This window comes from Oncorhynchus nerka, linkage group LG4 (genome assembly GCF_034236695.1).
Source record: "Oncorhynchus nerka isolate Pitt River linkage group LG4, Oner_Uvic_2.0, whole genome shotgun sequence".
In the NCBI taxonomy this organism is placed as follows: domain Eukaryota; kingdom Metazoa; phylum Chordata; class Actinopteri; order Salmoniformes; family Salmonidae; genus Oncorhynchus; species Oncorhynchus nerka.
The window spans coordinates 71939854-71960508 of record NC_088399.1 but is presented as its reverse complement, the minus strand read 5'-3'; the positions used below and the strand labels follow the sequence as shown (position 1 = coordinate 71960508).

General features: G+C 42.1%; 1 protein-coding gene and 1 pseudogene across 1 annotated transcript in view; one reads left to right on the top strand and one right to left on the bottom strand.

Annotated features, from left to right (window-relative positions):
* Positions 1 to 20655, top strand: part of LOC115128545 (receptor-type tyrosine-protein phosphatase U-like) — a 285266-nt gene that overhangs the window by 43452 nt on the left and 221159 nt on the right. The gene's annotated exons all lie outside the window — the stretch shown is intronic.
* Positions 15113 to 15974, bottom strand: LOC135571340 (intelectin-like; annotated as a pseudogene).

The window sequence follows — 20655 nt, the reverse complement described above, 5'->3', positions numbered from 1 at the left end:
AAACTCAGTGCCTCTTTGCTTGACATCATGTGAAAATCAAAAGAAATCAGCCAAGACCTCAGAAACAAAATGGTAGACCATGAACACCGTTATGTTTGGAGGAAAAAGGGGGAGGCTTGCAAGCCGAAGAATAGCATCCCAACCGTGAGTTACGTGGGTGGCAGCATCATGTTGTGGGGGTGCTTTGCTGCAGGAGGGACTGGTGCACTTCACCAAATAGATGGCATCATGGGGGAGGGAAATGATATGGATATATTGAAGCAACATCTCAAGACATCAGTCAGGAAGTTAAAACGTGGTCACAAATGGGTATTCCAAGCAAACTTCCAAAGTCTTGGCAAAATTGCTTAAGGACCACAAAGTCAAGGTATTGGAGTGGCCATTACAAAGCCTTGACCTCAATCCCATAAAAAATGTGTGGGCAGAATTGAAACAGTGTGTGCGAGCAAGGAGGCCTACAAACCTGACTCAGTTACACCAGCTGTGTCAGGAGAAATGGGCCAAAATTCCCCCAACTTATTGTGGGAAGCTTGTGGAAGGCTACCCGAAAAGTTAGACCCAAGTTAAACAATTTAAAGGCAATGCTACCAAATACTAATTGAGTGTATGTAAACTTCTGTCCCACTGAGAATGTGATGAAAGAAATAAAAGCAGAAATAAATAATTCTCTCTACTATTATTCTGACATTTCACATTCATAAAATAAAGTGGTGATCCAAACTGACCTAAGACAGGGAATTTTTACTTTGATTAAATGTCAGGAATTGTGAAAAACTGAGTTTAAATGTGTTTGGCTAAGGTGTATGTAAACTTCCGACTTCAACTGTATATTGAGCTTCCCCAAATCCTACAATAACTCAACCCTAGTCTTCTTGCGGATTCGCGGTGGGTGATTACGCACTGTAGCCCGCTGGCAAGGATAAAATCCACCCAGCACGCTGGCAGATTCTCCCCAAGCCACGGATGTGTCCCGAGACAACTTCTCACCACACAAACCTAACATACAAGGTAACCATACCCAACATATTCCTATGTGAAACATGTCGCTAAGCCTAATAGGGAATTATGAAAACACTGATGTAAATAGTTACCTCATTTTTTAAAAGTAGAACTAGCACAATATTGTTACTGTGTGTGGGTGGGTGGAATGAATTTCATGTAAAAAACAGAGTTCTCTCCTCAGACTATTCAAGATAACAGTTAAAGGGTTTTAATTAATAGGTATGAAGACTCCCTTGACAGTCTCACACTCTGACAGCCAGCCATAATGATGTTGAGATGTCGAATGTGCTTATGAGAAATGCTTTTCTCAGCAATCGCCTTCAACCCTATGAAAAACAAAATCACTGGCATGTGAAATTCTTGTTTTGAGGAGAGGGGCAACCAGCCTTTTCAGACCTGTAAGGCAGCTGAAGTTATCCTTTGTGAAGGCAGACGGGGTAGTGTGAGTGTGCGTGAGAGGGGTGTAGGGGTAGCTGCGCATTCCCTGAGGTAGACTAGTGGGGTCATTGCTGTTGGATGGTGTAGCAGTGTTTTGTTCTGTGCTTGGTTTCAGGGTGTGGGTCCATTCTAAGGCGAGACCGTCGGTTCCAGTGAGCTAGAGTAAGCAGGGAGAGGAGCTGTGGGGGGAGGGGGCGCTAGGGCTGGGGCTTCACTAGAGGATTTAACTTATATTGGAATGAGGGCGCACCTCGCTCAAACAGAGACGAGTGCAGGGAAGCAAGACGGTACAATCTTTCATTATCAGAGTCTACAGGATGGAGAGAGATAGAGAGGGAGAGGGAGGGAGAAGAGAGAGAGGGTCTATTAGAAAGTAAGAAACACTTTTATGTGAGAGTCAAAATAGAGACACAGAAAGAAAGGGAAGACAAAGAGCAGTAGACTATGAAAATGAAGGAGATCCAAAAGGAAAGAGGGACTGAGAGAAAGTGAGATGGAGAGATGAGAGGGTCTGTGACAGTGTTAGGACAGAGAGGCTGTTGTTTTCTATGAACACAGGAGAGCCTCTGTCTTCAGCTGCAGTCTTCTAAGCTTCAGTCCCTTCTTTGTCGCAGAGACGCCACCAAAGGAGATAGAGAGACAAGGAAGAGACTGGAGCCTAGCTAAAATCCAATGAAGCCACCCCTGTGTAAGACAGAATACTTTACTTCTCTCGTTAGTGTAGGGGTTTGTTATACGTCTCAAGGCAGCGGTCTGTTTCAGAAACCATTAGATCTCAGTAAGATAGAAGTCATTTGTCAGCATATGATTTAGCAGGAGGCATCCGTTTTGATTTGTCATTTGTTTGGGCCCTTCATTCGGTTGGTGTGAAGTTGAGGCGACCGTTAGACTTTTTAAGAGGCTATTTGTGTGTGTGTGTGTGTGGTTGTGAATCACAGTGAGGACGTCTCTGAGCTGTCAGTAGAGAGAGTGCAGGCTGTTCTCTTTCCTGGCCATTCCTGCCTTAGTGTGCGATTGTGTGTGCGTGTGTTTGTGAGTGTGTGTGTGTAGTTCTCTCCTGGCCCCTTGCCTGCCTCTGTCTTCTGTCTCCCTATAAGAAACAGCAATGGAAGAGTCTGTGTGTTACCCATTGGATGAGCTACACTTCATTCTCACAGGCCAGGTGTCAAGACAAAGAGCAGCTGCAGCATCTCTGCGTCTAATCATCTTTAGGGTTGCGAGTGTGTTTCACTCTGGGATGGGTTCCGCTAAATCTCCAGCAGAGTGATGTCAACTAAGTAGCACACCTTCCAGAGAGTTTGGTTTTAATAGAAACCTGAAGGTGTGTGTGTGTGTCCATGTGTGGGTGTAGCTTGGTTGGTCCACAATCCTGTCTTATTTCCGTTTCAGGGTTAGTGCTGATGAATGAGAGGATATCAGGGATGGTCTTCAGACTCTGTAGTGTTTCTTTTGCCTGTCTGGAGCGGGACCTTGAACAGAACCAGTGGACAGATAGCTAGCTTATTCACCTCTGTGATTGATCTTCTCTGGGCTTGTGCTCTCACCACTGTAGCTGCATCCTAAATGGCATCCTATTCCCTATGTATTGCACTACTTTTGACAAGGGCACATATAGGGAATAGGGTGCCATTTAGGACACACTCTGTAGCCGGGGAGGAGTTGGAATGGAGCAGACCTGTCCTCTTGATACTATTGCACTGTTTACATTTTTCCGGTCAAACTAAATCAAGCACAGTTCAAGTATAAGTATTTGACACACACTACCGGTCAAAAGTTTTAGAACACCTACAGTACTCATGCAAGGATTTTACTTTATTTAACCTATTTTCTACATTGTAGAAAAATAGTGAAGATGTCAAGACTATGAAATAACACATATGGAATCTGGTAGTAACCAAAACAAGTGTTTGTTTTGAATGAAGGAAAAGCAGCCAACAAGTGCTCAGCATGTGGGAACTCCTTCAAGACTGTTAGAAAAGCATTCCAGGCGAAGCTGGTTGAGAGAATGCCAAGAGTGTGCAAAGCTGGAGTCAAGACAAAGGGTGGCTATTTGAAGAAACTCAAATATAAAAAATATTTTGATTTGTTTAACACTTTTGGTTACCACACGATTCCATATGTGTTATTTCATAGTTTAGACGTATTCACTATTATTCTACAATGTAGAAAATAGTAGAATAATTAAAAACCCTGGAAAGAGTAGGTGTTCAGTATAGCTATCAATATTAACAAGATGGCACCGGAGGGTAGGCCTGCCGTCTTATCGGCTCTTAACCAACCATTCTATTTTGTTTGTTCGTGTCACGCCCTGACCTGAGTATTCTTTGTTTTCTTTATATATTTTGATTAGGTCAGGGTGTGACAAGGGTGGTATGTGTGTTTTTGTCTCATCTAGGGTTGTTTCCATCTAGGTGTTTATGGAGGTCTATGGTTGCCTAGATTGGTTCTGGCAGCCCCAAAAATGTATTGGGGGGTGGCACACAGGGAGTGTGGCGAAGCCAGGTAAGAGACCTGCGCCAACTTCCTGTGCTTACCGGAGATAGAGAGGAACCTGGCAGGCACTGTGTTAACGCATGGAGCGCACTGTGTCCCCGGTGCGTGTGCATAGCCCGGTTCGATACATTCCAGCTCCTCGTATCGGCCGGGCTAGAGTGGGCATCGAGCCAGGTGACATGAAGCCGGCTCTACGGTGCTCAAGAGCTCCAGTGCATCTGCATGTTCCGGTCTGTCCGGTGCCATCTCCACGTACCAGCCCTCCGGTGGCAGCCCCCCGCACAAGGCTGTCTCTCCGTTTCATCCCTACAGGTGCTCGCGCCTGTCCAGCGCTGCCAGAGTCTCCCGTCTGCCCTGAGCTGCTAGAGTCTCCCGTCTGTCCTGAGCTGCTAGAGTCTCCCGTCTGTCCTGAGCTACCAGAGTCTCCCGTCTGTCCTGAGCTGCTAGAGTCTCCCGTCTGTCCTGAGCTGCTAGAGTCTCCCATCTGTCCTAAGCTGCTAGAGTCTCCCGTCTGTCCTGAGCTGCTAGAGTCTCCCTTCTGTCCTGAGCTGTTAGAGCCGCCAGTCTGTCCTGAGCTGCTAGAGTCTCCCATCTGTCCTGAGCCGTCAGAGCCGCCTGTCTGTCCTGAGCCGTCAGGCAGCCAGGACCTGCCAGAGCCGTCAGCCAGCAAGGAGCTGCCAGAGCCGTCAGTAAGCTAGGACCTGCCAGAGCCGTCAGCCAGCCAGGAGCTGCCAGAGCCGTGAGCCAGCCAGGAGCTGCCAGAACCGTCAGCAAGTCCAGAGCTGTCCCTCAGTCCGGAGCTGTCCCTCATTCCGAAGCTGCCCCTCAGCCCTGACCTGAGTATTCTTTGTTTACTTTATATATTTTGGTTAGGTCAGGGTGTGACGAGGGTGGTATGTGTGTTTTTGTCTTATCTAGGGTGTTTGTACTGTCCAGGGGTTTTGTAGATTTATGGGGTTGTTTCTATCTAGGTGTTGATATAGGTCTATGGTTGCCTAGATTGGTTCTCAATTAGAGGCAGGTGTTTATCGTTGTCTCTGATTGGGAACCATATTTAGGCAGCCATATTCTTTGGGTATTTTGTGGGTTATTGTCTATGTTATGTTGCACGTTAGCACATTGTTTATATAGCGGTCACGTTCGTCTTATTAATTTTGTTGTTTTTGTTTAAGTGTTCTTCGTGTTCTTCATTAATAAAGAAGAATGTATTCTAACCACGCTGCGCTTTGGTCTACTCCAGACAACGATTGTGACAGTTCGTAACTTTTCGCTTTGTTCATAACTTGTTTTGTATATAATGTTGCTGCTACCGTCTCTTATGACCGAAAAGAGCTCCTGGACATCAGAACTGGGATTACGGACCTCAAATTGGACGATGAGTTCTTCTTCAATGTGTCGGACACGAGGGATACACTACGGACACCGGACCAAGCCCAGATCCCCGTGATTCACTGGAAAAGGAAATGTAGGTTTCGCAGAAAGAGATCAGGATGCCTTATGAGGATCAGGCGACGAGTGGCTAATCTGCCCTTGCCTTCGTTCTGCTAGCTAATGTTCAATCGATGGAAAATAAATGGGATGAACTGAAAGCAAGTATATCCTACCAATGGGACATTAAAAACTGTAATATCTTATGTTTCACCGAGTCGTGGCTGAACGACGACATTAAGAACATACAGCTGGCGGATTATACACTATCGGCAGGACAGAACAGCAATGTAACGACATTTGTCTTCCTCTGACGAGGAGTATGACAGATCGGACCAATGTGCAGCGTGGTAAGTGTTCGTCATTTTTAATGAAAAGACACTGAACACGAAAATACAAAATAACAAATTGAAAGACAGAAACGAAAAACGAAACAGTTCTGTCTGGTGAAGACACAGAGACAGAAAACAATCACCCACAATGAACGACACCTGCCTCTGATTGAGAAGCATACCAGGCCAAACACATAAACACAACATAGAAAAAAGAACATAGACTACCCACCCCAACTCACACCCTGACCAAACTAACACAAAGACATAATAAAGGAACTAAGGTCAGAATGTGACAAGCAGCCTCTGGTAAGACACGGGACGGGGGCCTATGCATATTTGTAAACAATAGCTGGTGCACGATATCTAAGGAAGGTTTTGCTCGCCTGAGGTAGAGTTTCTCATGATAATCTGTAGACCACACTATCTACCTAGAAAGTTCTCATCTGTATTTTTCGAAGCTGTCTACATATCACCACAAACCGAGGCTGGCACTAAAACTGCACTCAATGAGCTGTATTCTGCCATAAGCAAACAGGAAAACACTCATCCAGGGGTGGCGCTCCTAGTGGCCGGGTACTTTGATGCAGGGAAACTTAAATCCCTCCAACCTCCCTAATTTCTATCAGCATGTTAAATGTGCAACCAGAGGGAAAAAAATTCTAAACCACCTTTACTCCACACACGCATGCAAAGTTCTCTCTCGCCCTCCATTTGGCAAATCTGACCATTACTCTATGCTCCTGATTCCTGCTTACAAGCTAAAATTAAAGCAGGGAGCATCAGTGACTCAGTCTGTAAAAAAGTGGTCAGATGAAGTAGATGCTAAACTACAGGACTGTTTTGCTAGCACAGTCTGGAATATGTTCCGGGATTCTTCCGATGGCATTGAGGTGTACACCACATCAGTCACTGGCTTTATCAATAAGTGCATTGAGGACGTCGTTCCCACCATGACTGTACGTACATACTCCAACCAGAAGCCATGGATTACAGGCAACATTCGCACTGAGCTAAAGGGTAGAGCTGCCGCCTTCAAGGAGCGGGACTCTAACTCGGACGCTTATAAGAAATCCCGCTGCGCACTCAGATGAACCATCAAACAGACAAAGCACCAATACAGGACTAAGATTGCATCGTACTACACCGGCTATGACTCTCGTCGGATGTGACAGGGCTTGCAATCTATTACAGACTGCAAAGGGAAGCACAGCTGAGAGCTGCCCAGTGACACAAGCCTACCAGATGAGCTAAATAACTTCTGTGCTTGGTTCGAAGCAAGTAACACTGAAACATGCATGAGAACATCAGCTGTTCTGGACGACTGTATGATCACGCTCTCCGCAGCCGATGTGAGTAAGACCTTTAAACAGGTCAACATTAACAAGGCCGCAGGGTCAGACGGATTACCAGGACTTGTACTCCGAGCACGTTTTCTGACATTTTCAACCTCTCTCTGTCTGAGTCTGTAATACCAACATGTTTCAAGCAGACCACCATCGTCCCTGTGCCCAAGAGCACTAAGGTAACCTGCCTAAATGACTACCGACCCATAGCAGTCACGTCTGTAGCCATGAAATGCTTTGAAAGGCTGTTCATGGCTCACATCAACACCATTATCCTGTTAGAAGTTCACCTAGGGATCATGATTGGGACTGTACCAAATGATTGATGTATTAGAATAATTGATTATGCTTATGTTGTATTAACAGGGTCCTACATTTATAGGTTCCTAGACTACAGATTAACAATATGAGGTTTTAATATTGTTCCACAGTTTTCTCTCTCTCTCTCTCTCTCTCTCTCTCTCTCTCTCTCTCTCTCTCTCTCTCTCTCTCTTATAAAGAGACCCCTCTGAGAAATGAAATGTGTGACAGACAGAACTCTGCAGGGGAGTGTAGGAGATAAGACAGGTCAGACATTCCACTATAAATCAACTTGGACATTTACTGCTAAGCTTCTACATAACACACTAAAAGCCTTGTTTATATAGCTTGGTAGGCATGGTTTTGGTCTCAGGAGTAAAAGGTAATGACGTAGGCAGTGACATCACTAAAGGCTAGACTTTGGTTTAATAAAAGCAACTTGGGACCTTTTCTTTTTTACAGAACTTACTCGGAAACATGCGTGCTATGTTCCTGATTGTCAACTTCTGTCTACCATAGCATTAATAAAGGTTTTTGAATTATTTAATTAAAGCTATTGTCATAATGATAATTTCACCAATGATTGACAAGGAACAAGTGGGCGAACCCTAACAATCCCAGAAACCCTAGACCCACTCAATTTGCATACCGCACCAGCAGATGATGCAATCTCTATTGCACTCCACACTGCCCTTTCACACCTGGACAAAAAGAACACCTATGTGAGAATGCTATTCATTGACTACAGCTAAGTGTTCAATACCATAGTGCCCTCAAAGCTCATTACTAAGCTGAGGACTATGTGGCTATGCAAAATCACTGGATGTTTTTGGAACTAGTGAACGTAACGTGCCAATGTAAACTCAGATTTTTAAAATTTAAATATGAACTTTATCAAACAAAACATACATGTATTGTGTAACATGAAGTCCTATGAGTGTCATCTGATGAAGATCATCAAAGGTTAGTGATTAAGTTTATCTCTATTTGTGCTTTTTGTGACTGGAAAAATTGCTGTTTTTCTGTGGCTTGGCGGTGACCTAACATAATCCTTTGTGGTGCTTTCGCCGTAAAGCCTATTTGAAATCGGGCATGGTGGAGGGATTAACAACAAGATTACCTTTAAAACGGTATAAGATACATGTATGTTTGAGGAATTTTAATTATGAGATTTCTGTTGTTTTGAATTTGGCGCCCTGCACTTTCACTGGCTGTTGTCATATCATCCCGTTAACGGGATTGCAGCCCTAAGACGTTTTACGGACTTGTAATAAGCATTTCACTGTAAGGTCTATACCTGTTGTATTCGTCGCATGTGTCAAATAATATTTGATTTGTTCTTAAACAATTTGACCTGTAGTTTATATGCTGCTGGGGCTAGGAGCACAAGCATTTTCTCTGCACCCACAATAACATCTGTTAAACATGTGTATGCGACCACTAAACATGTATTTGATTTGATTTAGGCAGCTTCAGCCCGTGTGGTAGCTGTTCATTCCAATAGATACTGGAGCATCAAACTGGTTGTTCCACCTAGTCCTACATTCTGTTTCACCTGATGTGATGTGTGGCTTTGTTCTCCCCTGAGTAAAGGAAGAGGGTTATTTGGCTTTGAGTCCCTCCCTCCCTCATGACACTTCTCTGTTCTCATCTGGTCACGTGGCGTCCTCTAGTCTCTCCTCTCTCTGATCTCTCTAGCTGGTAAATTATCCCTAGGACTACCTCGGAGGCCTCCTTTCTCTGTGGGCTAAGTTATGTCCCACAGGAGCTTCTGTGTGTATGTTGGGGTGCTTTCTCTTCTGTGTGTATTTATAGAGGCAGGATCCTTCCAATTCTTGTCCACACCAAACTGTATTCTCTCTGTCTCCCCAGCGTGTCTGAATTATCTCCTTCATAATCAGTCAGAAAGACAACATGGCTGTCAATACATTTTCCCTCACCTCATTTCCATTAACGCTTATAAGGGTCTCGGTAGATATCGGCTCTCTTGCAGTCGTGTGCATCTGTGTGTGTGACCAGATTTTTCAGGATCAGTATCTCATTAGTGTTGTGTTTGTCCTCATCGATCCAGGCCACTGCTGCTGGAGCCACACTGCTACTGCCCTCTGAGTCCCTCTGGACTACTACTGCTGACCACTGCTACTGCCCTTTGAGTCTTTAGTCTCCTCTCAACCACACAGGCCAGGGGTATGGAGTGATGGAGGGGAGGAGGGATGGAGGAAACGAAGGGAATGAGGGAAGGATGCATGGAAGGGAAGAGGGATAGAGGAGAAGGAGGGAATTAGGGAAGGATGGAGGGAAGAAGGCAATGAGGGACAGATTAAACAATTCTTGGGCTTATTTCAGAGTTTAGCTTGCCTGAGAGAACTCAAGACTAGGACCAAGCTATAGAGGATCAGGCTGGCTGGAAGTAAGTTGTGCATGTCTCCACCATGTCATGATCAACTCTCTGAGTCATACTAGTATCAATGTAAAGTCCTCACCCTGAAGAGGTGTGCGCACGCGCGCGTCTGGACTGTCGTCAGTATTGAAATCCTGCCTGTCATTTTAATGTGGTTACGAGGATGTCCACCAGCCCTGATCATTCCACACGTGACTGGCATTCATGTGCTTGGCAGCTAAACAGGAGGGGAGATGCAGGTGTGTGTGTGTGTGTGTGTGTGTGTGTGTGTGTGTGTGTGTGTGTGTGTGTGTGTGTGTGTGTGTGTGTGTGTGTGTGTGTGTGTGTGTGTGTGTGTGTGTGTGTGTGTGTAAGAGTAACGTTCCCTCCGTGCTCAATCAGGGCTGGATTATCTAGGATTACTGGTGCTGCCTCCTTTCATCCTCTCGTGGGAGCTGGTGTGTTTGTCTGACAGAAAGACAAAATGCTAATCACAGCTATAGATAGGACCAACTATAGATGACTAGGCATAGGCATGAGGCTGTACGGAGGGAGGAGGGAGGGATCCAAGCCCTCTGTCCTGTCTAACACACTATGCTAATCAGAGCTGTAGAATGGACCCATTGAGGACTGAATTTAAGCCTGTAGATCCTAGAGGAGATGGGACGCATAACCATGCTTAATAACCTCTTAGATGTTATGGCAACATTTTGATTTCTGACTAAATAGACATACCCAAAAGTAACTGTTATTCATGTGTAATTACATGATTCGGACATGCCAAAACGTGATATGTTTGGAAAGGAGACATCTGGGAGATTATGAAGAAATTATCAGAAGATAGGAGTTAAATAGTTCAGAATACACAAGATCAAGCACACACAAAATACGTTTTTTTTTTTTTTTTAATTTTGAAAGTAATTTTTAATTGACATGCTAGAAGTGAATTATTGATGGCCAGAGCTGGAAACACATCAGATGGCTTCCACAACATGTGAAAAATATCAGAGTAAAATGAGATTGATAGTCCTAACATCTAGAAATGGCATGTGTCTGTAAATTAGATGCTATTCTAGTGCTATTATATATTTTCAATCCCACATTGTGGTGGTGTTATGAGGTATCCAGTGTCCTTTCAACCTCACCAAAGCGTCAGAATGTGGTAATTGCACTGTTTTTGCACACTGGATGTGCCTAAAAATTGTTCACGATAAAAACAAATTCTCTCCAACCTCTCTCCAAAATAAGTGTTTTTTTCAACCTTTCCAAAGTGACTGAACATTTAGCCTAGGCATATTCAATGTATTGGTCCCACATACACATGTACTGTTTTCAAAAACAATAGAAAAGCAACAGATCTATAATCTATAAAACTATAAATCTATAAAACACAAACTTGGTTACACACGTGTTTTTCATTAAAAAAGGTGCAAAATTTTAAATAAGCTGAACTAATTACAAATCAAATCAAAATCAAATCAAATGTATTTATATAGCCCTTCGTACATCAGCTGATATCTCAAAGTGCTGTACAGAAACCCAGCCTAAAACCCCAAACAGCAAGCAATGCAGGTGTAGAAGCACAAATGGCATTCGTGTTTGTTTTACATCCCAGGTGTAGATGATTGGATTTCACTTTCACCATAGCTTGTGCATGTCATGATAGTCTTTGAAGCAGTCCATCTCTCTGACCACAAAAAGCAAACTGGCATTTCAGACAGAAGATCTGGCATTTCACCCCCCTTGTGTTTTGTGCAATGCTTGCAGTTCTTCCTTTTCTCTTTTGGCATGCATGTTGGATAGTGGCGCTCACCTTGAGTGGGGGGCCTTGTGATGGTTATGATGTTGCATTGGCCCCCCCAACACCAGCTGCTCTCAGAAAGCCAACTGGGAGAGAGGGGTTTGACCTTTTGCGTTGGCCATCTGCTTGTGGAGAATGAAAGCATTTATTGTAGCAATGTCCACAAAGTGGTTCAAAAAAGTATTGTGTGGAGGACCTGGTAGTAGCCTATCAAAGCGTTAGATAGGTCGACACCCCCCATGCTGGCATTGTAGTCCTTCACAGAAACAGGGACATTCTTCCTCACCCGTGCCCCATTGGCATTTTTCACCCTCCTTGAGACATGGTCGTTATTGAATGCCTTGTGCTGTATGGTGAGCATGGTTACGTCCAACGTATGGTCCCCGTCTCCTCTGTCTTTGTCAAGTCTTGGGGAAACCGATTCTGTTAGGACGAATTGTGCCACAGGCCACTATTTTCTTTTTCAAGAGTTCTATGAAAAGCATTGGACTGGTATAAAAATTGTCCACAAAGAGCTTGTACCCACCCACTGGCAAGTAAGGGGAAGTTCATCAGCTGAATGACAGAGTCATAAAGAAGGCCCTAACCAGTGGGTTTAATCGCCTTGCCTTCATAGATGAAAAAGTTCCACATGTTGGCAGAGGCTGAAATGGCTAGCACAAAGAGCTTGTAGCCCCATTTTGTTGGCTTATTTTTCATACATTGCTTCAAGCCAATTCGAGCCTTTGAGACAACCATGCGCTCATCTATAGATAGATTTTAAGCAGGCTGGAAGTAAGTTTTTCATGTCTCCACCATGTCATGATAACAGGGCTTGACTCTTACAAGACGAGCATACCCTGCAGTCCCCTTCTTCTGGTCATTCTCTTGATTTTTTTGTGGGTCAAATCAAATCAAAAATCAATAATCAAAACATCATCCTCCAAATCATCTGCATCCCACCACTTTGTGTTGAATAAAATAAAAGGATGCATTAGAGTTGACTACATTTACAAAACAGCATTACTGTGCAGTAAAAACACCAAGCCTAAACTTTATCTGTACAGTGACTCACATACCATTCTCATACCAGACAGAATTGAATAAAATAACATCTAATAGGATCCCCAAATATGAAGACTTTACATTTAAGAGATTTTAGACAGATAATGATCAGGAGATCTAGGTTCTGTATGTCCAGCAAATATATTTGATATTATCTGCAGAGCTTTGGTACCAGCTGAGAGCTGTACTACAAATATATAAATAAGTATGTTGTTGAAAAATGACTAGTCCATAAAAAAAAAAAAGTTGTTCCTTTTATTCAGAGAAAAGAAAATATGCAACACACAGCAGTCATTATTCCATTTAAAAAAAATGATGTTCCAAATATAGTAATTGTCTTTCTTTGTGTGCAGCGTGCTATGGAACGGTGACAATAGGGGATTAGGGTTTCTAATTATCTTCCCAAATCCACTTTAGCCAGGCTAGTGAGTCTGCCCTGCTGCTGAGCTGGGGTTTATAGCTAGTGAGTCTGGTGAGTCTGGCTTGGGGCTCAGCTAGGTTTTTAATCTCTCTCATGCCACTGAGCTGCTTCTGGATTGGAAGGCGCAAAGAGAAAAAGAGAGAAAGGGGGAGAGAGAACGAGAGAATAAGCGAGAAAGAGGAATAGAGAGAACAGGAACATGACCCTGCCTGCTTTCTCCTTTGCAGGACTGACAGGTGGAAACCTGATGTACCATGGTCAAAATGTCTCTCCCCTGACACCCATCCTATAGGATCTGTTGACCTATAGGTTAAGCTATAGGTTGAGGACATAGACTTTAGAAACACTTTCCTGCCAGCCAGGTAGAATACATCATATCGTCCAGGTGGTTTATGGTAACGTATTGAGAATAGTCATTGAATAATTCATATTATGTTATGCCCCTCGGCACCAATGATATGTGACCTCTGACCCTCTGTGGGTTCTGTGCATCTCTCAGACCTGCTCCCCCAATAGGGGTGGGTTCTGTTAGAATGACCTTCAGGTCCCTGCTGTATGCCTCTATGACTATGCTGATGGCAGGGTTGCAGTTTTGTGAGAAATGTTGTGAAAAAGGCTGTATCAGTACAATTTGTTGAACTGATTGAACAGAGAGCCTGATTTCCTTGGCTAGCACACTCACGGCTCTGTCCGGCTGACGTGACCTCAAAGACACAGTCACCGCCAGATGTTGCTGAAGTCACCTTGTTCACCTCCTTGCCCATCAATATGCCGCCTGACAAGAAATTATTCACATTCTATTCAGGACAGACGGGGAGGCGGGAGGGGACAGACGCACGGACAACTTCGTCACGCTGTCAAAGTGTTAGTCAGTCTTGAGGATGAATCATCTCTTCATGGCTTCTCCCCCTCCTCCCTCATTCTTCTCCCCCTCCTCAGCCCTTCTTCTCCCCCCTCCTCATCCCTTCTTCTCAACCCTCCTCACCCCTTCTTCTCCCCCTCCTCACTACTTCTTCTCTCCCTCTTCTCACCCCTTCTTCTCCCCCTCCTCACTCCTTCTTCTCTACCCTCCTTCCACCTCCTGACCACTGAGAGTAGTGGCTAGATGGAATGTTTAGCGACTAGCTAATTAGCCCCCAAGCTGTGACACTCTCTCACTGTTTCAGGTCGGTCAGGTTGTGTTTTTCCTCCTTTTCCACAGACCTCACTCTCAGTTAGCTTCAGATTGGGCCAAGGTGCATAACTTCGTGTCCTATATAGAGTTTGTATCCATGACCATGACATACCTCTGCTAATCATGTTGCGAGATTGAGCTGTGTGTGTGTACGGCTGTGTGTGACTGTGATCCTAACACAAGGTGAAGTGTGTTATCCAGAACACTCTAGTTATGTGTCCTTTACTCTGATGGTGGTGGTAGCATCTCTGGCTCTCAACCTCCAGGAAAGCCTCAACCAGGGAAACAGACCCAGAAATAATGATGCTGTATTGCCATGGACTTTCTGAGGCCAGGCTGGCTGCTTTTCCTCTCTTTCATTATGTCACCTGCCGCCTCTCAGCCATGTCTGTGTGTGACCCAGAGGAGCACTATTAGTTGGATACGATCATGTCCCGTGTCTTTCGTCAAGTGACAAACATGTTTTAATCCGACAGCCAACAGCATATAATGTATATCTACATTTCAAAACATCACATGGCTAGTAATGTCAATACACTGAGGCATCATTACAGCACAGACTCTCTCTCTCTCTCTCGACACATTTGGAAGAGTAAGTTCATCTTAACCCACACCCCTCTCCCGACACTCCCACCAAAAAAGAAGTACAGTAGGAAGAATTTCCAGCGCCCATCACCCCAACACAACAGGTGTCAAAAAGTGGTTTACAGTAACCTTACCGTAATTCAGTTATTAAGAGCCTCACATTGCATAATAATATTTGTCACTATATGCTATACGCCTTTAAATGATTGTTTGACACGCAAATATTTTCATAATGAATTAAATGTTTATTGCTTTTTATTGTTTATTTTTTATAGTAATGGATTATTAGAGAGAAATATAAAATGTATTACCAAAATTACTTTCATTTAAAACTGTATGAATTGTCTATCAATCAATCTATGAAACATTCAATGAAAAATAAATGCACTCCAGCCTTCATGGGTCCCATAGCCATACCAGGGAAATCCAGTGAAATCCCCACACTGAAGAGGGTTACCCTGAGGGAAAAACCCACCTCCACCAATACAGTATGCATCAACCTCACCGCCTTTGGTTTTGACCCCAGAGCAGATGGCTGTTGCCGCCCGTTCATGGTTTATGGCTCTGAAACTGATGAAGCCTCCCTCAGTCTCCCCTCTAGTGCTAGGGCCATAGAACATTTTGGTGGACTCTTTGTCCCCGAGGTCATAAACTATGGGAATGGAGGGTCCATTGTCGGACAGGTGTTTTCCAACGTTGTACTCGACCGGGTAGCGGTAGAAGAGGTAGTACAGGTTTCCTCCGTACAGATGGAGGAAGTGCCTCTCAGTGTGGTAGCGCATGATGGCGGTTCCAGTGGTTCCAGTGGTAAAAGGGCGTTTTGTTGGGAACGTGCCACACCGACATGTCTTCTGCATCTATGTCATAGTAGCCAGGATTCTTGAAGTCATCGTCCGTGGCTGCCTCCACTGTTCCGAAAGTCTTCCTGTTGGCCCAGTTGCCTTCCCCTTTTGGCCAGTTGGCGTTGTTTCCCTGCTGGCTGGTCCAACGTTCACCAATTGTGCACTTCCTGTAGATGTTGTCCTCGTGCACGCTTGCCACCAGAGTCCAGCTGCCGCCCGCTGTGGTCATGTCACAGAAGAACTGAGCCCTATTTCTTATCTCATCAACTTTGGCAACTTTTGGAGAGCTTATCGGTCCAATCTTCTTTACAGAATCAAGTGGTGAAGTGTTTGACGCCTGAAACGCCATCAGTAGTGGGATCGTCAGCAGAAAAGCCTGGTACATCATGTCTGTTTATGGTTTCAGAATTATCTTAGCGACAGAAATCAGGCCATCTTGCTAGATGGGGATAAATTAGAATTTCTTGATATTTAAAAAGGTGTTCCTCAGGGTTTGATTTTGGGTCCATTATTGTTCACTTTGTATATTAATGACACTGTTAATTCTTGTAGCATTCATCCCTATGCAGATGCCACAGTTTTGTATTCCTGTGCCACCTCAGTGCAGCAGACCATTTGTGAACTTCAGCATGACTTTAATTCAATTCATAAATCACTTAGAGATCTTAGTGTTAAATACAAGTGAAACCAGGCTCATGCTGTTCTCTAGGTCACAAAATGTTGACCCTGAGGACCTGCATATTTGGCTGTAAATGAAGTCCAAATTGAGCTTGTTTCTCAATATAAGTACCTGGGTGTCTGGATTGATGACAAGTTGTCCTTCGTAACGCATATAGAAAATCTGACTAAGAAGCTAAGATCCAATATTTTTTTTTATATCAAAATAAATCATGCCTTAGTATTAAAATATGCGAAAGATTGCTCAAGCAACGCTTCTCCCTCTACTGGATTTTGGTGATATTGTTTACATGCATACGGCAACCTCTGTTTTAAAACCCTTGGACACAGTCTAACATTCAGCAATACGTTTTATCACAGGGGACACTTTTAGGACTCATCATTATAGTCTGTCTAGAATGTGGGATGGACCTCTCTGTCTGCGAGAAGAGAACTGCCTTCTCTTTTATTTATTTACAAAGCAATCTTACAGAAACTGCCTCTATATGTAACATCATTAATTAAGATAAGAATAATATTGGGCGGCAGGGTAGCCTAGTGGTTAGAACGTTGGACTAGTAACCGCAAGGTTGCAAGTTCAAATTCCCAAGTTGACAAGGTAAAAATCTGTCGTTCTGCCCCTGAACAGGCAGTTAATCCACTGTTCCTAGGCCGTCATTGAAAATAAGAATTTGTTCTTAACTGACTTGCCTAGTTAAATAAAGGTAAAATTTAAAAAAACAAGTTACACTAAAGATCTCTTCAGTCTTCACAGATTTAGGCACATACGCTTTTAGTTTTTTTGTCTCTAATTTGTTGAACAATCTGCAGAGTTCACTGCAGTTAGATGTACTGGTGTCACTCAGGCAGTTTACATTATTGATTGAGGACCTCTATGTAGTTGAATGTGGTTGCTTTTATACACGTGTATGTTTTAAAATTCTGTTTTTATCGTAATGTGTACAGGGATCTCTTGTAAAAGAGATGCTTAATCTCAATGTGACACCCTGTTTAAAGAAAGGTTAAATGAAAATAAATACACATTTGTTTAATCTTCCTACATGTGTATGTCAGCTAAATAAATATTTTGGTGACAATTTATTTTAAGGTATACATGTTTGCAGATGTATTACGATGCACGTATTAGCTAATGTTCCTAAGCACCTTTTTGTACAAGCATTTCGCTACACCCGCAATAACATCTGCTAAATATGTGTATGCACCAATACTATTTTATTTTATTATAATTTGTAGTTAATAAAAGTGTATAAAAGTAGCTAATACGGTCTTTATTGTGTCTTATTAGCCATACATTAAGCCTTTATTAAAGGTGCAAAATGCAAAAATCGTTCCTCCACTTCCTGGTTGCTAAAATTCTAATGTTTTGCCTGTTTTCAGTTAATGTGTCAAACAAGCAGTCATTGTGTAGAGAATCATTGTACCATCTAAACCACTGTGAAATATATTTTCCATAATCAAAAATATTGTATTTTCAGCTGTTTCAAGCTGGTGTACAAAATCGGAAGTAAAAGGAAAACTTTAGAACGGGAAGCATAGAAATAGCACACAGAACAGACCGCTTCTTAGAATTGCTTTCAGTGAGAATGACAGATCTATAACTCACATATCTACAGTATAGGAATTTGGTCGCCCGAAGAATTACCTATTGTAGCTTTAAGTTTTTTACTTTTTTCAATCATTATAATTAATGTTTTACTGGCCAATCCTTAATATATTCTTTGTTAGTCATAGAGACGTATTAGTATTTATTAAAGGGCAAGTTACACAAGAAACAGGCTCTTAGTAAGCTGTCTCAATGTGGGACTAATAAGGACATCGTATTTGAAAATGTGTTCGCTATTCTAAAGTGTAACAATATTTTTACTACAGACATTTTGTCCAGAAATGACCTCATTGGACAGAAAGGGGCACACCTCCCCACACCCATTAGCAAAAGCATGTAATGTTTTGCCTGAAACTAAAGATTAGTGCAGTTTAATGAAATAATGTCTACTAGAAGAATCTCAAATATAAAATATATTTTGATTTATTTAATACTTTTTTGGTTACGACATGATTCCATATGTGTTATTTCACAGTTTTGATATATTCACTATTAATCTAAACGTAGAAAATAGTTTAAAAAATAAAGAAAAACCCTTGAATGAGAAGGTGTTCTAAAACTTTTGACATGCAGTGTACGTGACCACGAAGGACTTATTGGGAATCATATTTTGTCAGGAAATTTGAGAAAGGTTTACCTAAGGTGTCGTGTTGATACGGTGTCAGCTTTTCTCAACCCCTGTACAAACATATAACATATATAACACATATGCAAACTCTCCCTCGCTGAACCATAGGCTAAACACATACATAGACTAATCCAATGTAAACTCTCTCTCACTGAACCATAGACTAAACACATACATAGACTAATCTAATGCAAACTCTCCCTCACTGAACCATAGGCTAAACACATACATAGACTAATCCAATGTAAACTCTCTCTCACTGAACCATAGACTTAACAAATACATGGACTAATCCAATGTAAACTCTCCTTACCTGAACCATAGGCTAAACAAATACAAATGACTTAAGGCTTAATGTATGGCTAATAAAACATTAGCTACTTGTATACACACATATTAACTACAAGAGAGTGACTAATATCTGCACCTTACAGTCTTAACAAGATTTGGTGACAATTTATCTTATGGTTCACATATTAGCCACTAACTTGTAGTTTATAAGTGTTTATACAAGTAGTTGATAAGGTCTTTATTATATGTTATTAGCCAGATATTAGGCCTTGATTAAGTGTTTTCTTTTTCAAACATTGTAAATAATTTGTTTCTGGCCAATCCTTAATAACCTCATTGTTAGTCATTATAAAGACATTTTAGTATTTAATAAAGAGCAAGTTACACAATAAACAGACTCTTAATAGCTGTCTCAATATGGGACTAATAAGGATATAGTACCTGAAGATGTGTTCCCTATTTTATAGTGTAGCCATATTTTTTATACAGAAATATTGTCCAGAAAGGACCTCATTGGACAGAAAGGGGAACACTTCCCCACACCTATGAGCAAAAGCATGTACTGTTTGCCTGAAACAAAAGATTTGTGTAGTTTAATGAAATAAGACTGATTCATACTATATCATATTCACCATACAAGCCAACATTGAAGTAAAAATGTTATGTAAAGAATTAGCAACTAAACGTCCTTAGTGTATCTTTAAATCACAATGACCCCTTTAGGACACACATGACCATAAAGAACTTATTGCTGTACAAACATATAACATATATAACACATATGCAAACTCTCCCTCGCTGAACCATAGGCTAAACACATACATAGACTAATCCAATGTAAACTCTCTCTCACTGAACCATAGGCTAAACACATACATAGACTAATCCAATGTAAACTCTCTCTCACTGAACCATAGGCTAAACACATACATAGACTAATCCAATGTAAACTCTCTCTGAACCATAGGCTAAACACATACATAGACTAACCATAGGCTAAACACATACATAGACTAATCCAATGTAAACTCTCTCTCACTGAACCATAGACTAAACACATACATAGACTAATCCAATGTAAACTCTCTCTCACTGAACCATAGGCTAAACGCATACATAAACTAATCGAATGTAAACTCTCTCTCACTGAACCATAGGCTAAACACATACATAGACTAATCCAATGTAAACTCTCTCTCACTGAACCATAGGCTAAACACATACATAGACTAATCCAATGTAAACTCTCTCTCACTGAACCATAGGCTAAACACATACATAGACTAATCGAATGTAAACTCTCTCTCACTGAACCATAGGCTAAACACATACATAGACTAATCGAATGTAAACTCTCTCTCACTGAACCATAGACTAAACACATACATAGACTAATCCAATGTAAACTCTCTCTCACTGAACCATAGGCTAAACACATACATAGACTAATCCAATGTAAACTCTCTCTCACTGAACCATAGGCTAAACACATACATAGACTAATCCAATGTAAACTCTCTCTCACTGAACCATAGGCTAAACACATACATAGACTAATCGAATGTAAACTCTCTCTCACTGAACCATAGGCTAAACACATACATAGACTAATCGAATGTAAACTCTCTCTCACTGAACCATAGACTAAACACATACATAGACTAATCGAATGTAAACTCTCTCTCACTGAACCATAGGCTAAACACATACATAGACTAATCGAATGTAAACTCTCTCTCACTGAACCATAGACTAAACACATACATAGACTAATCGAATGTAAACTCTCTCTCACTGAACCATAGACTAAACACATACATAGACTAATCGAATGTAAACTCTCTCTCACTGAAACATAGACTAAACACA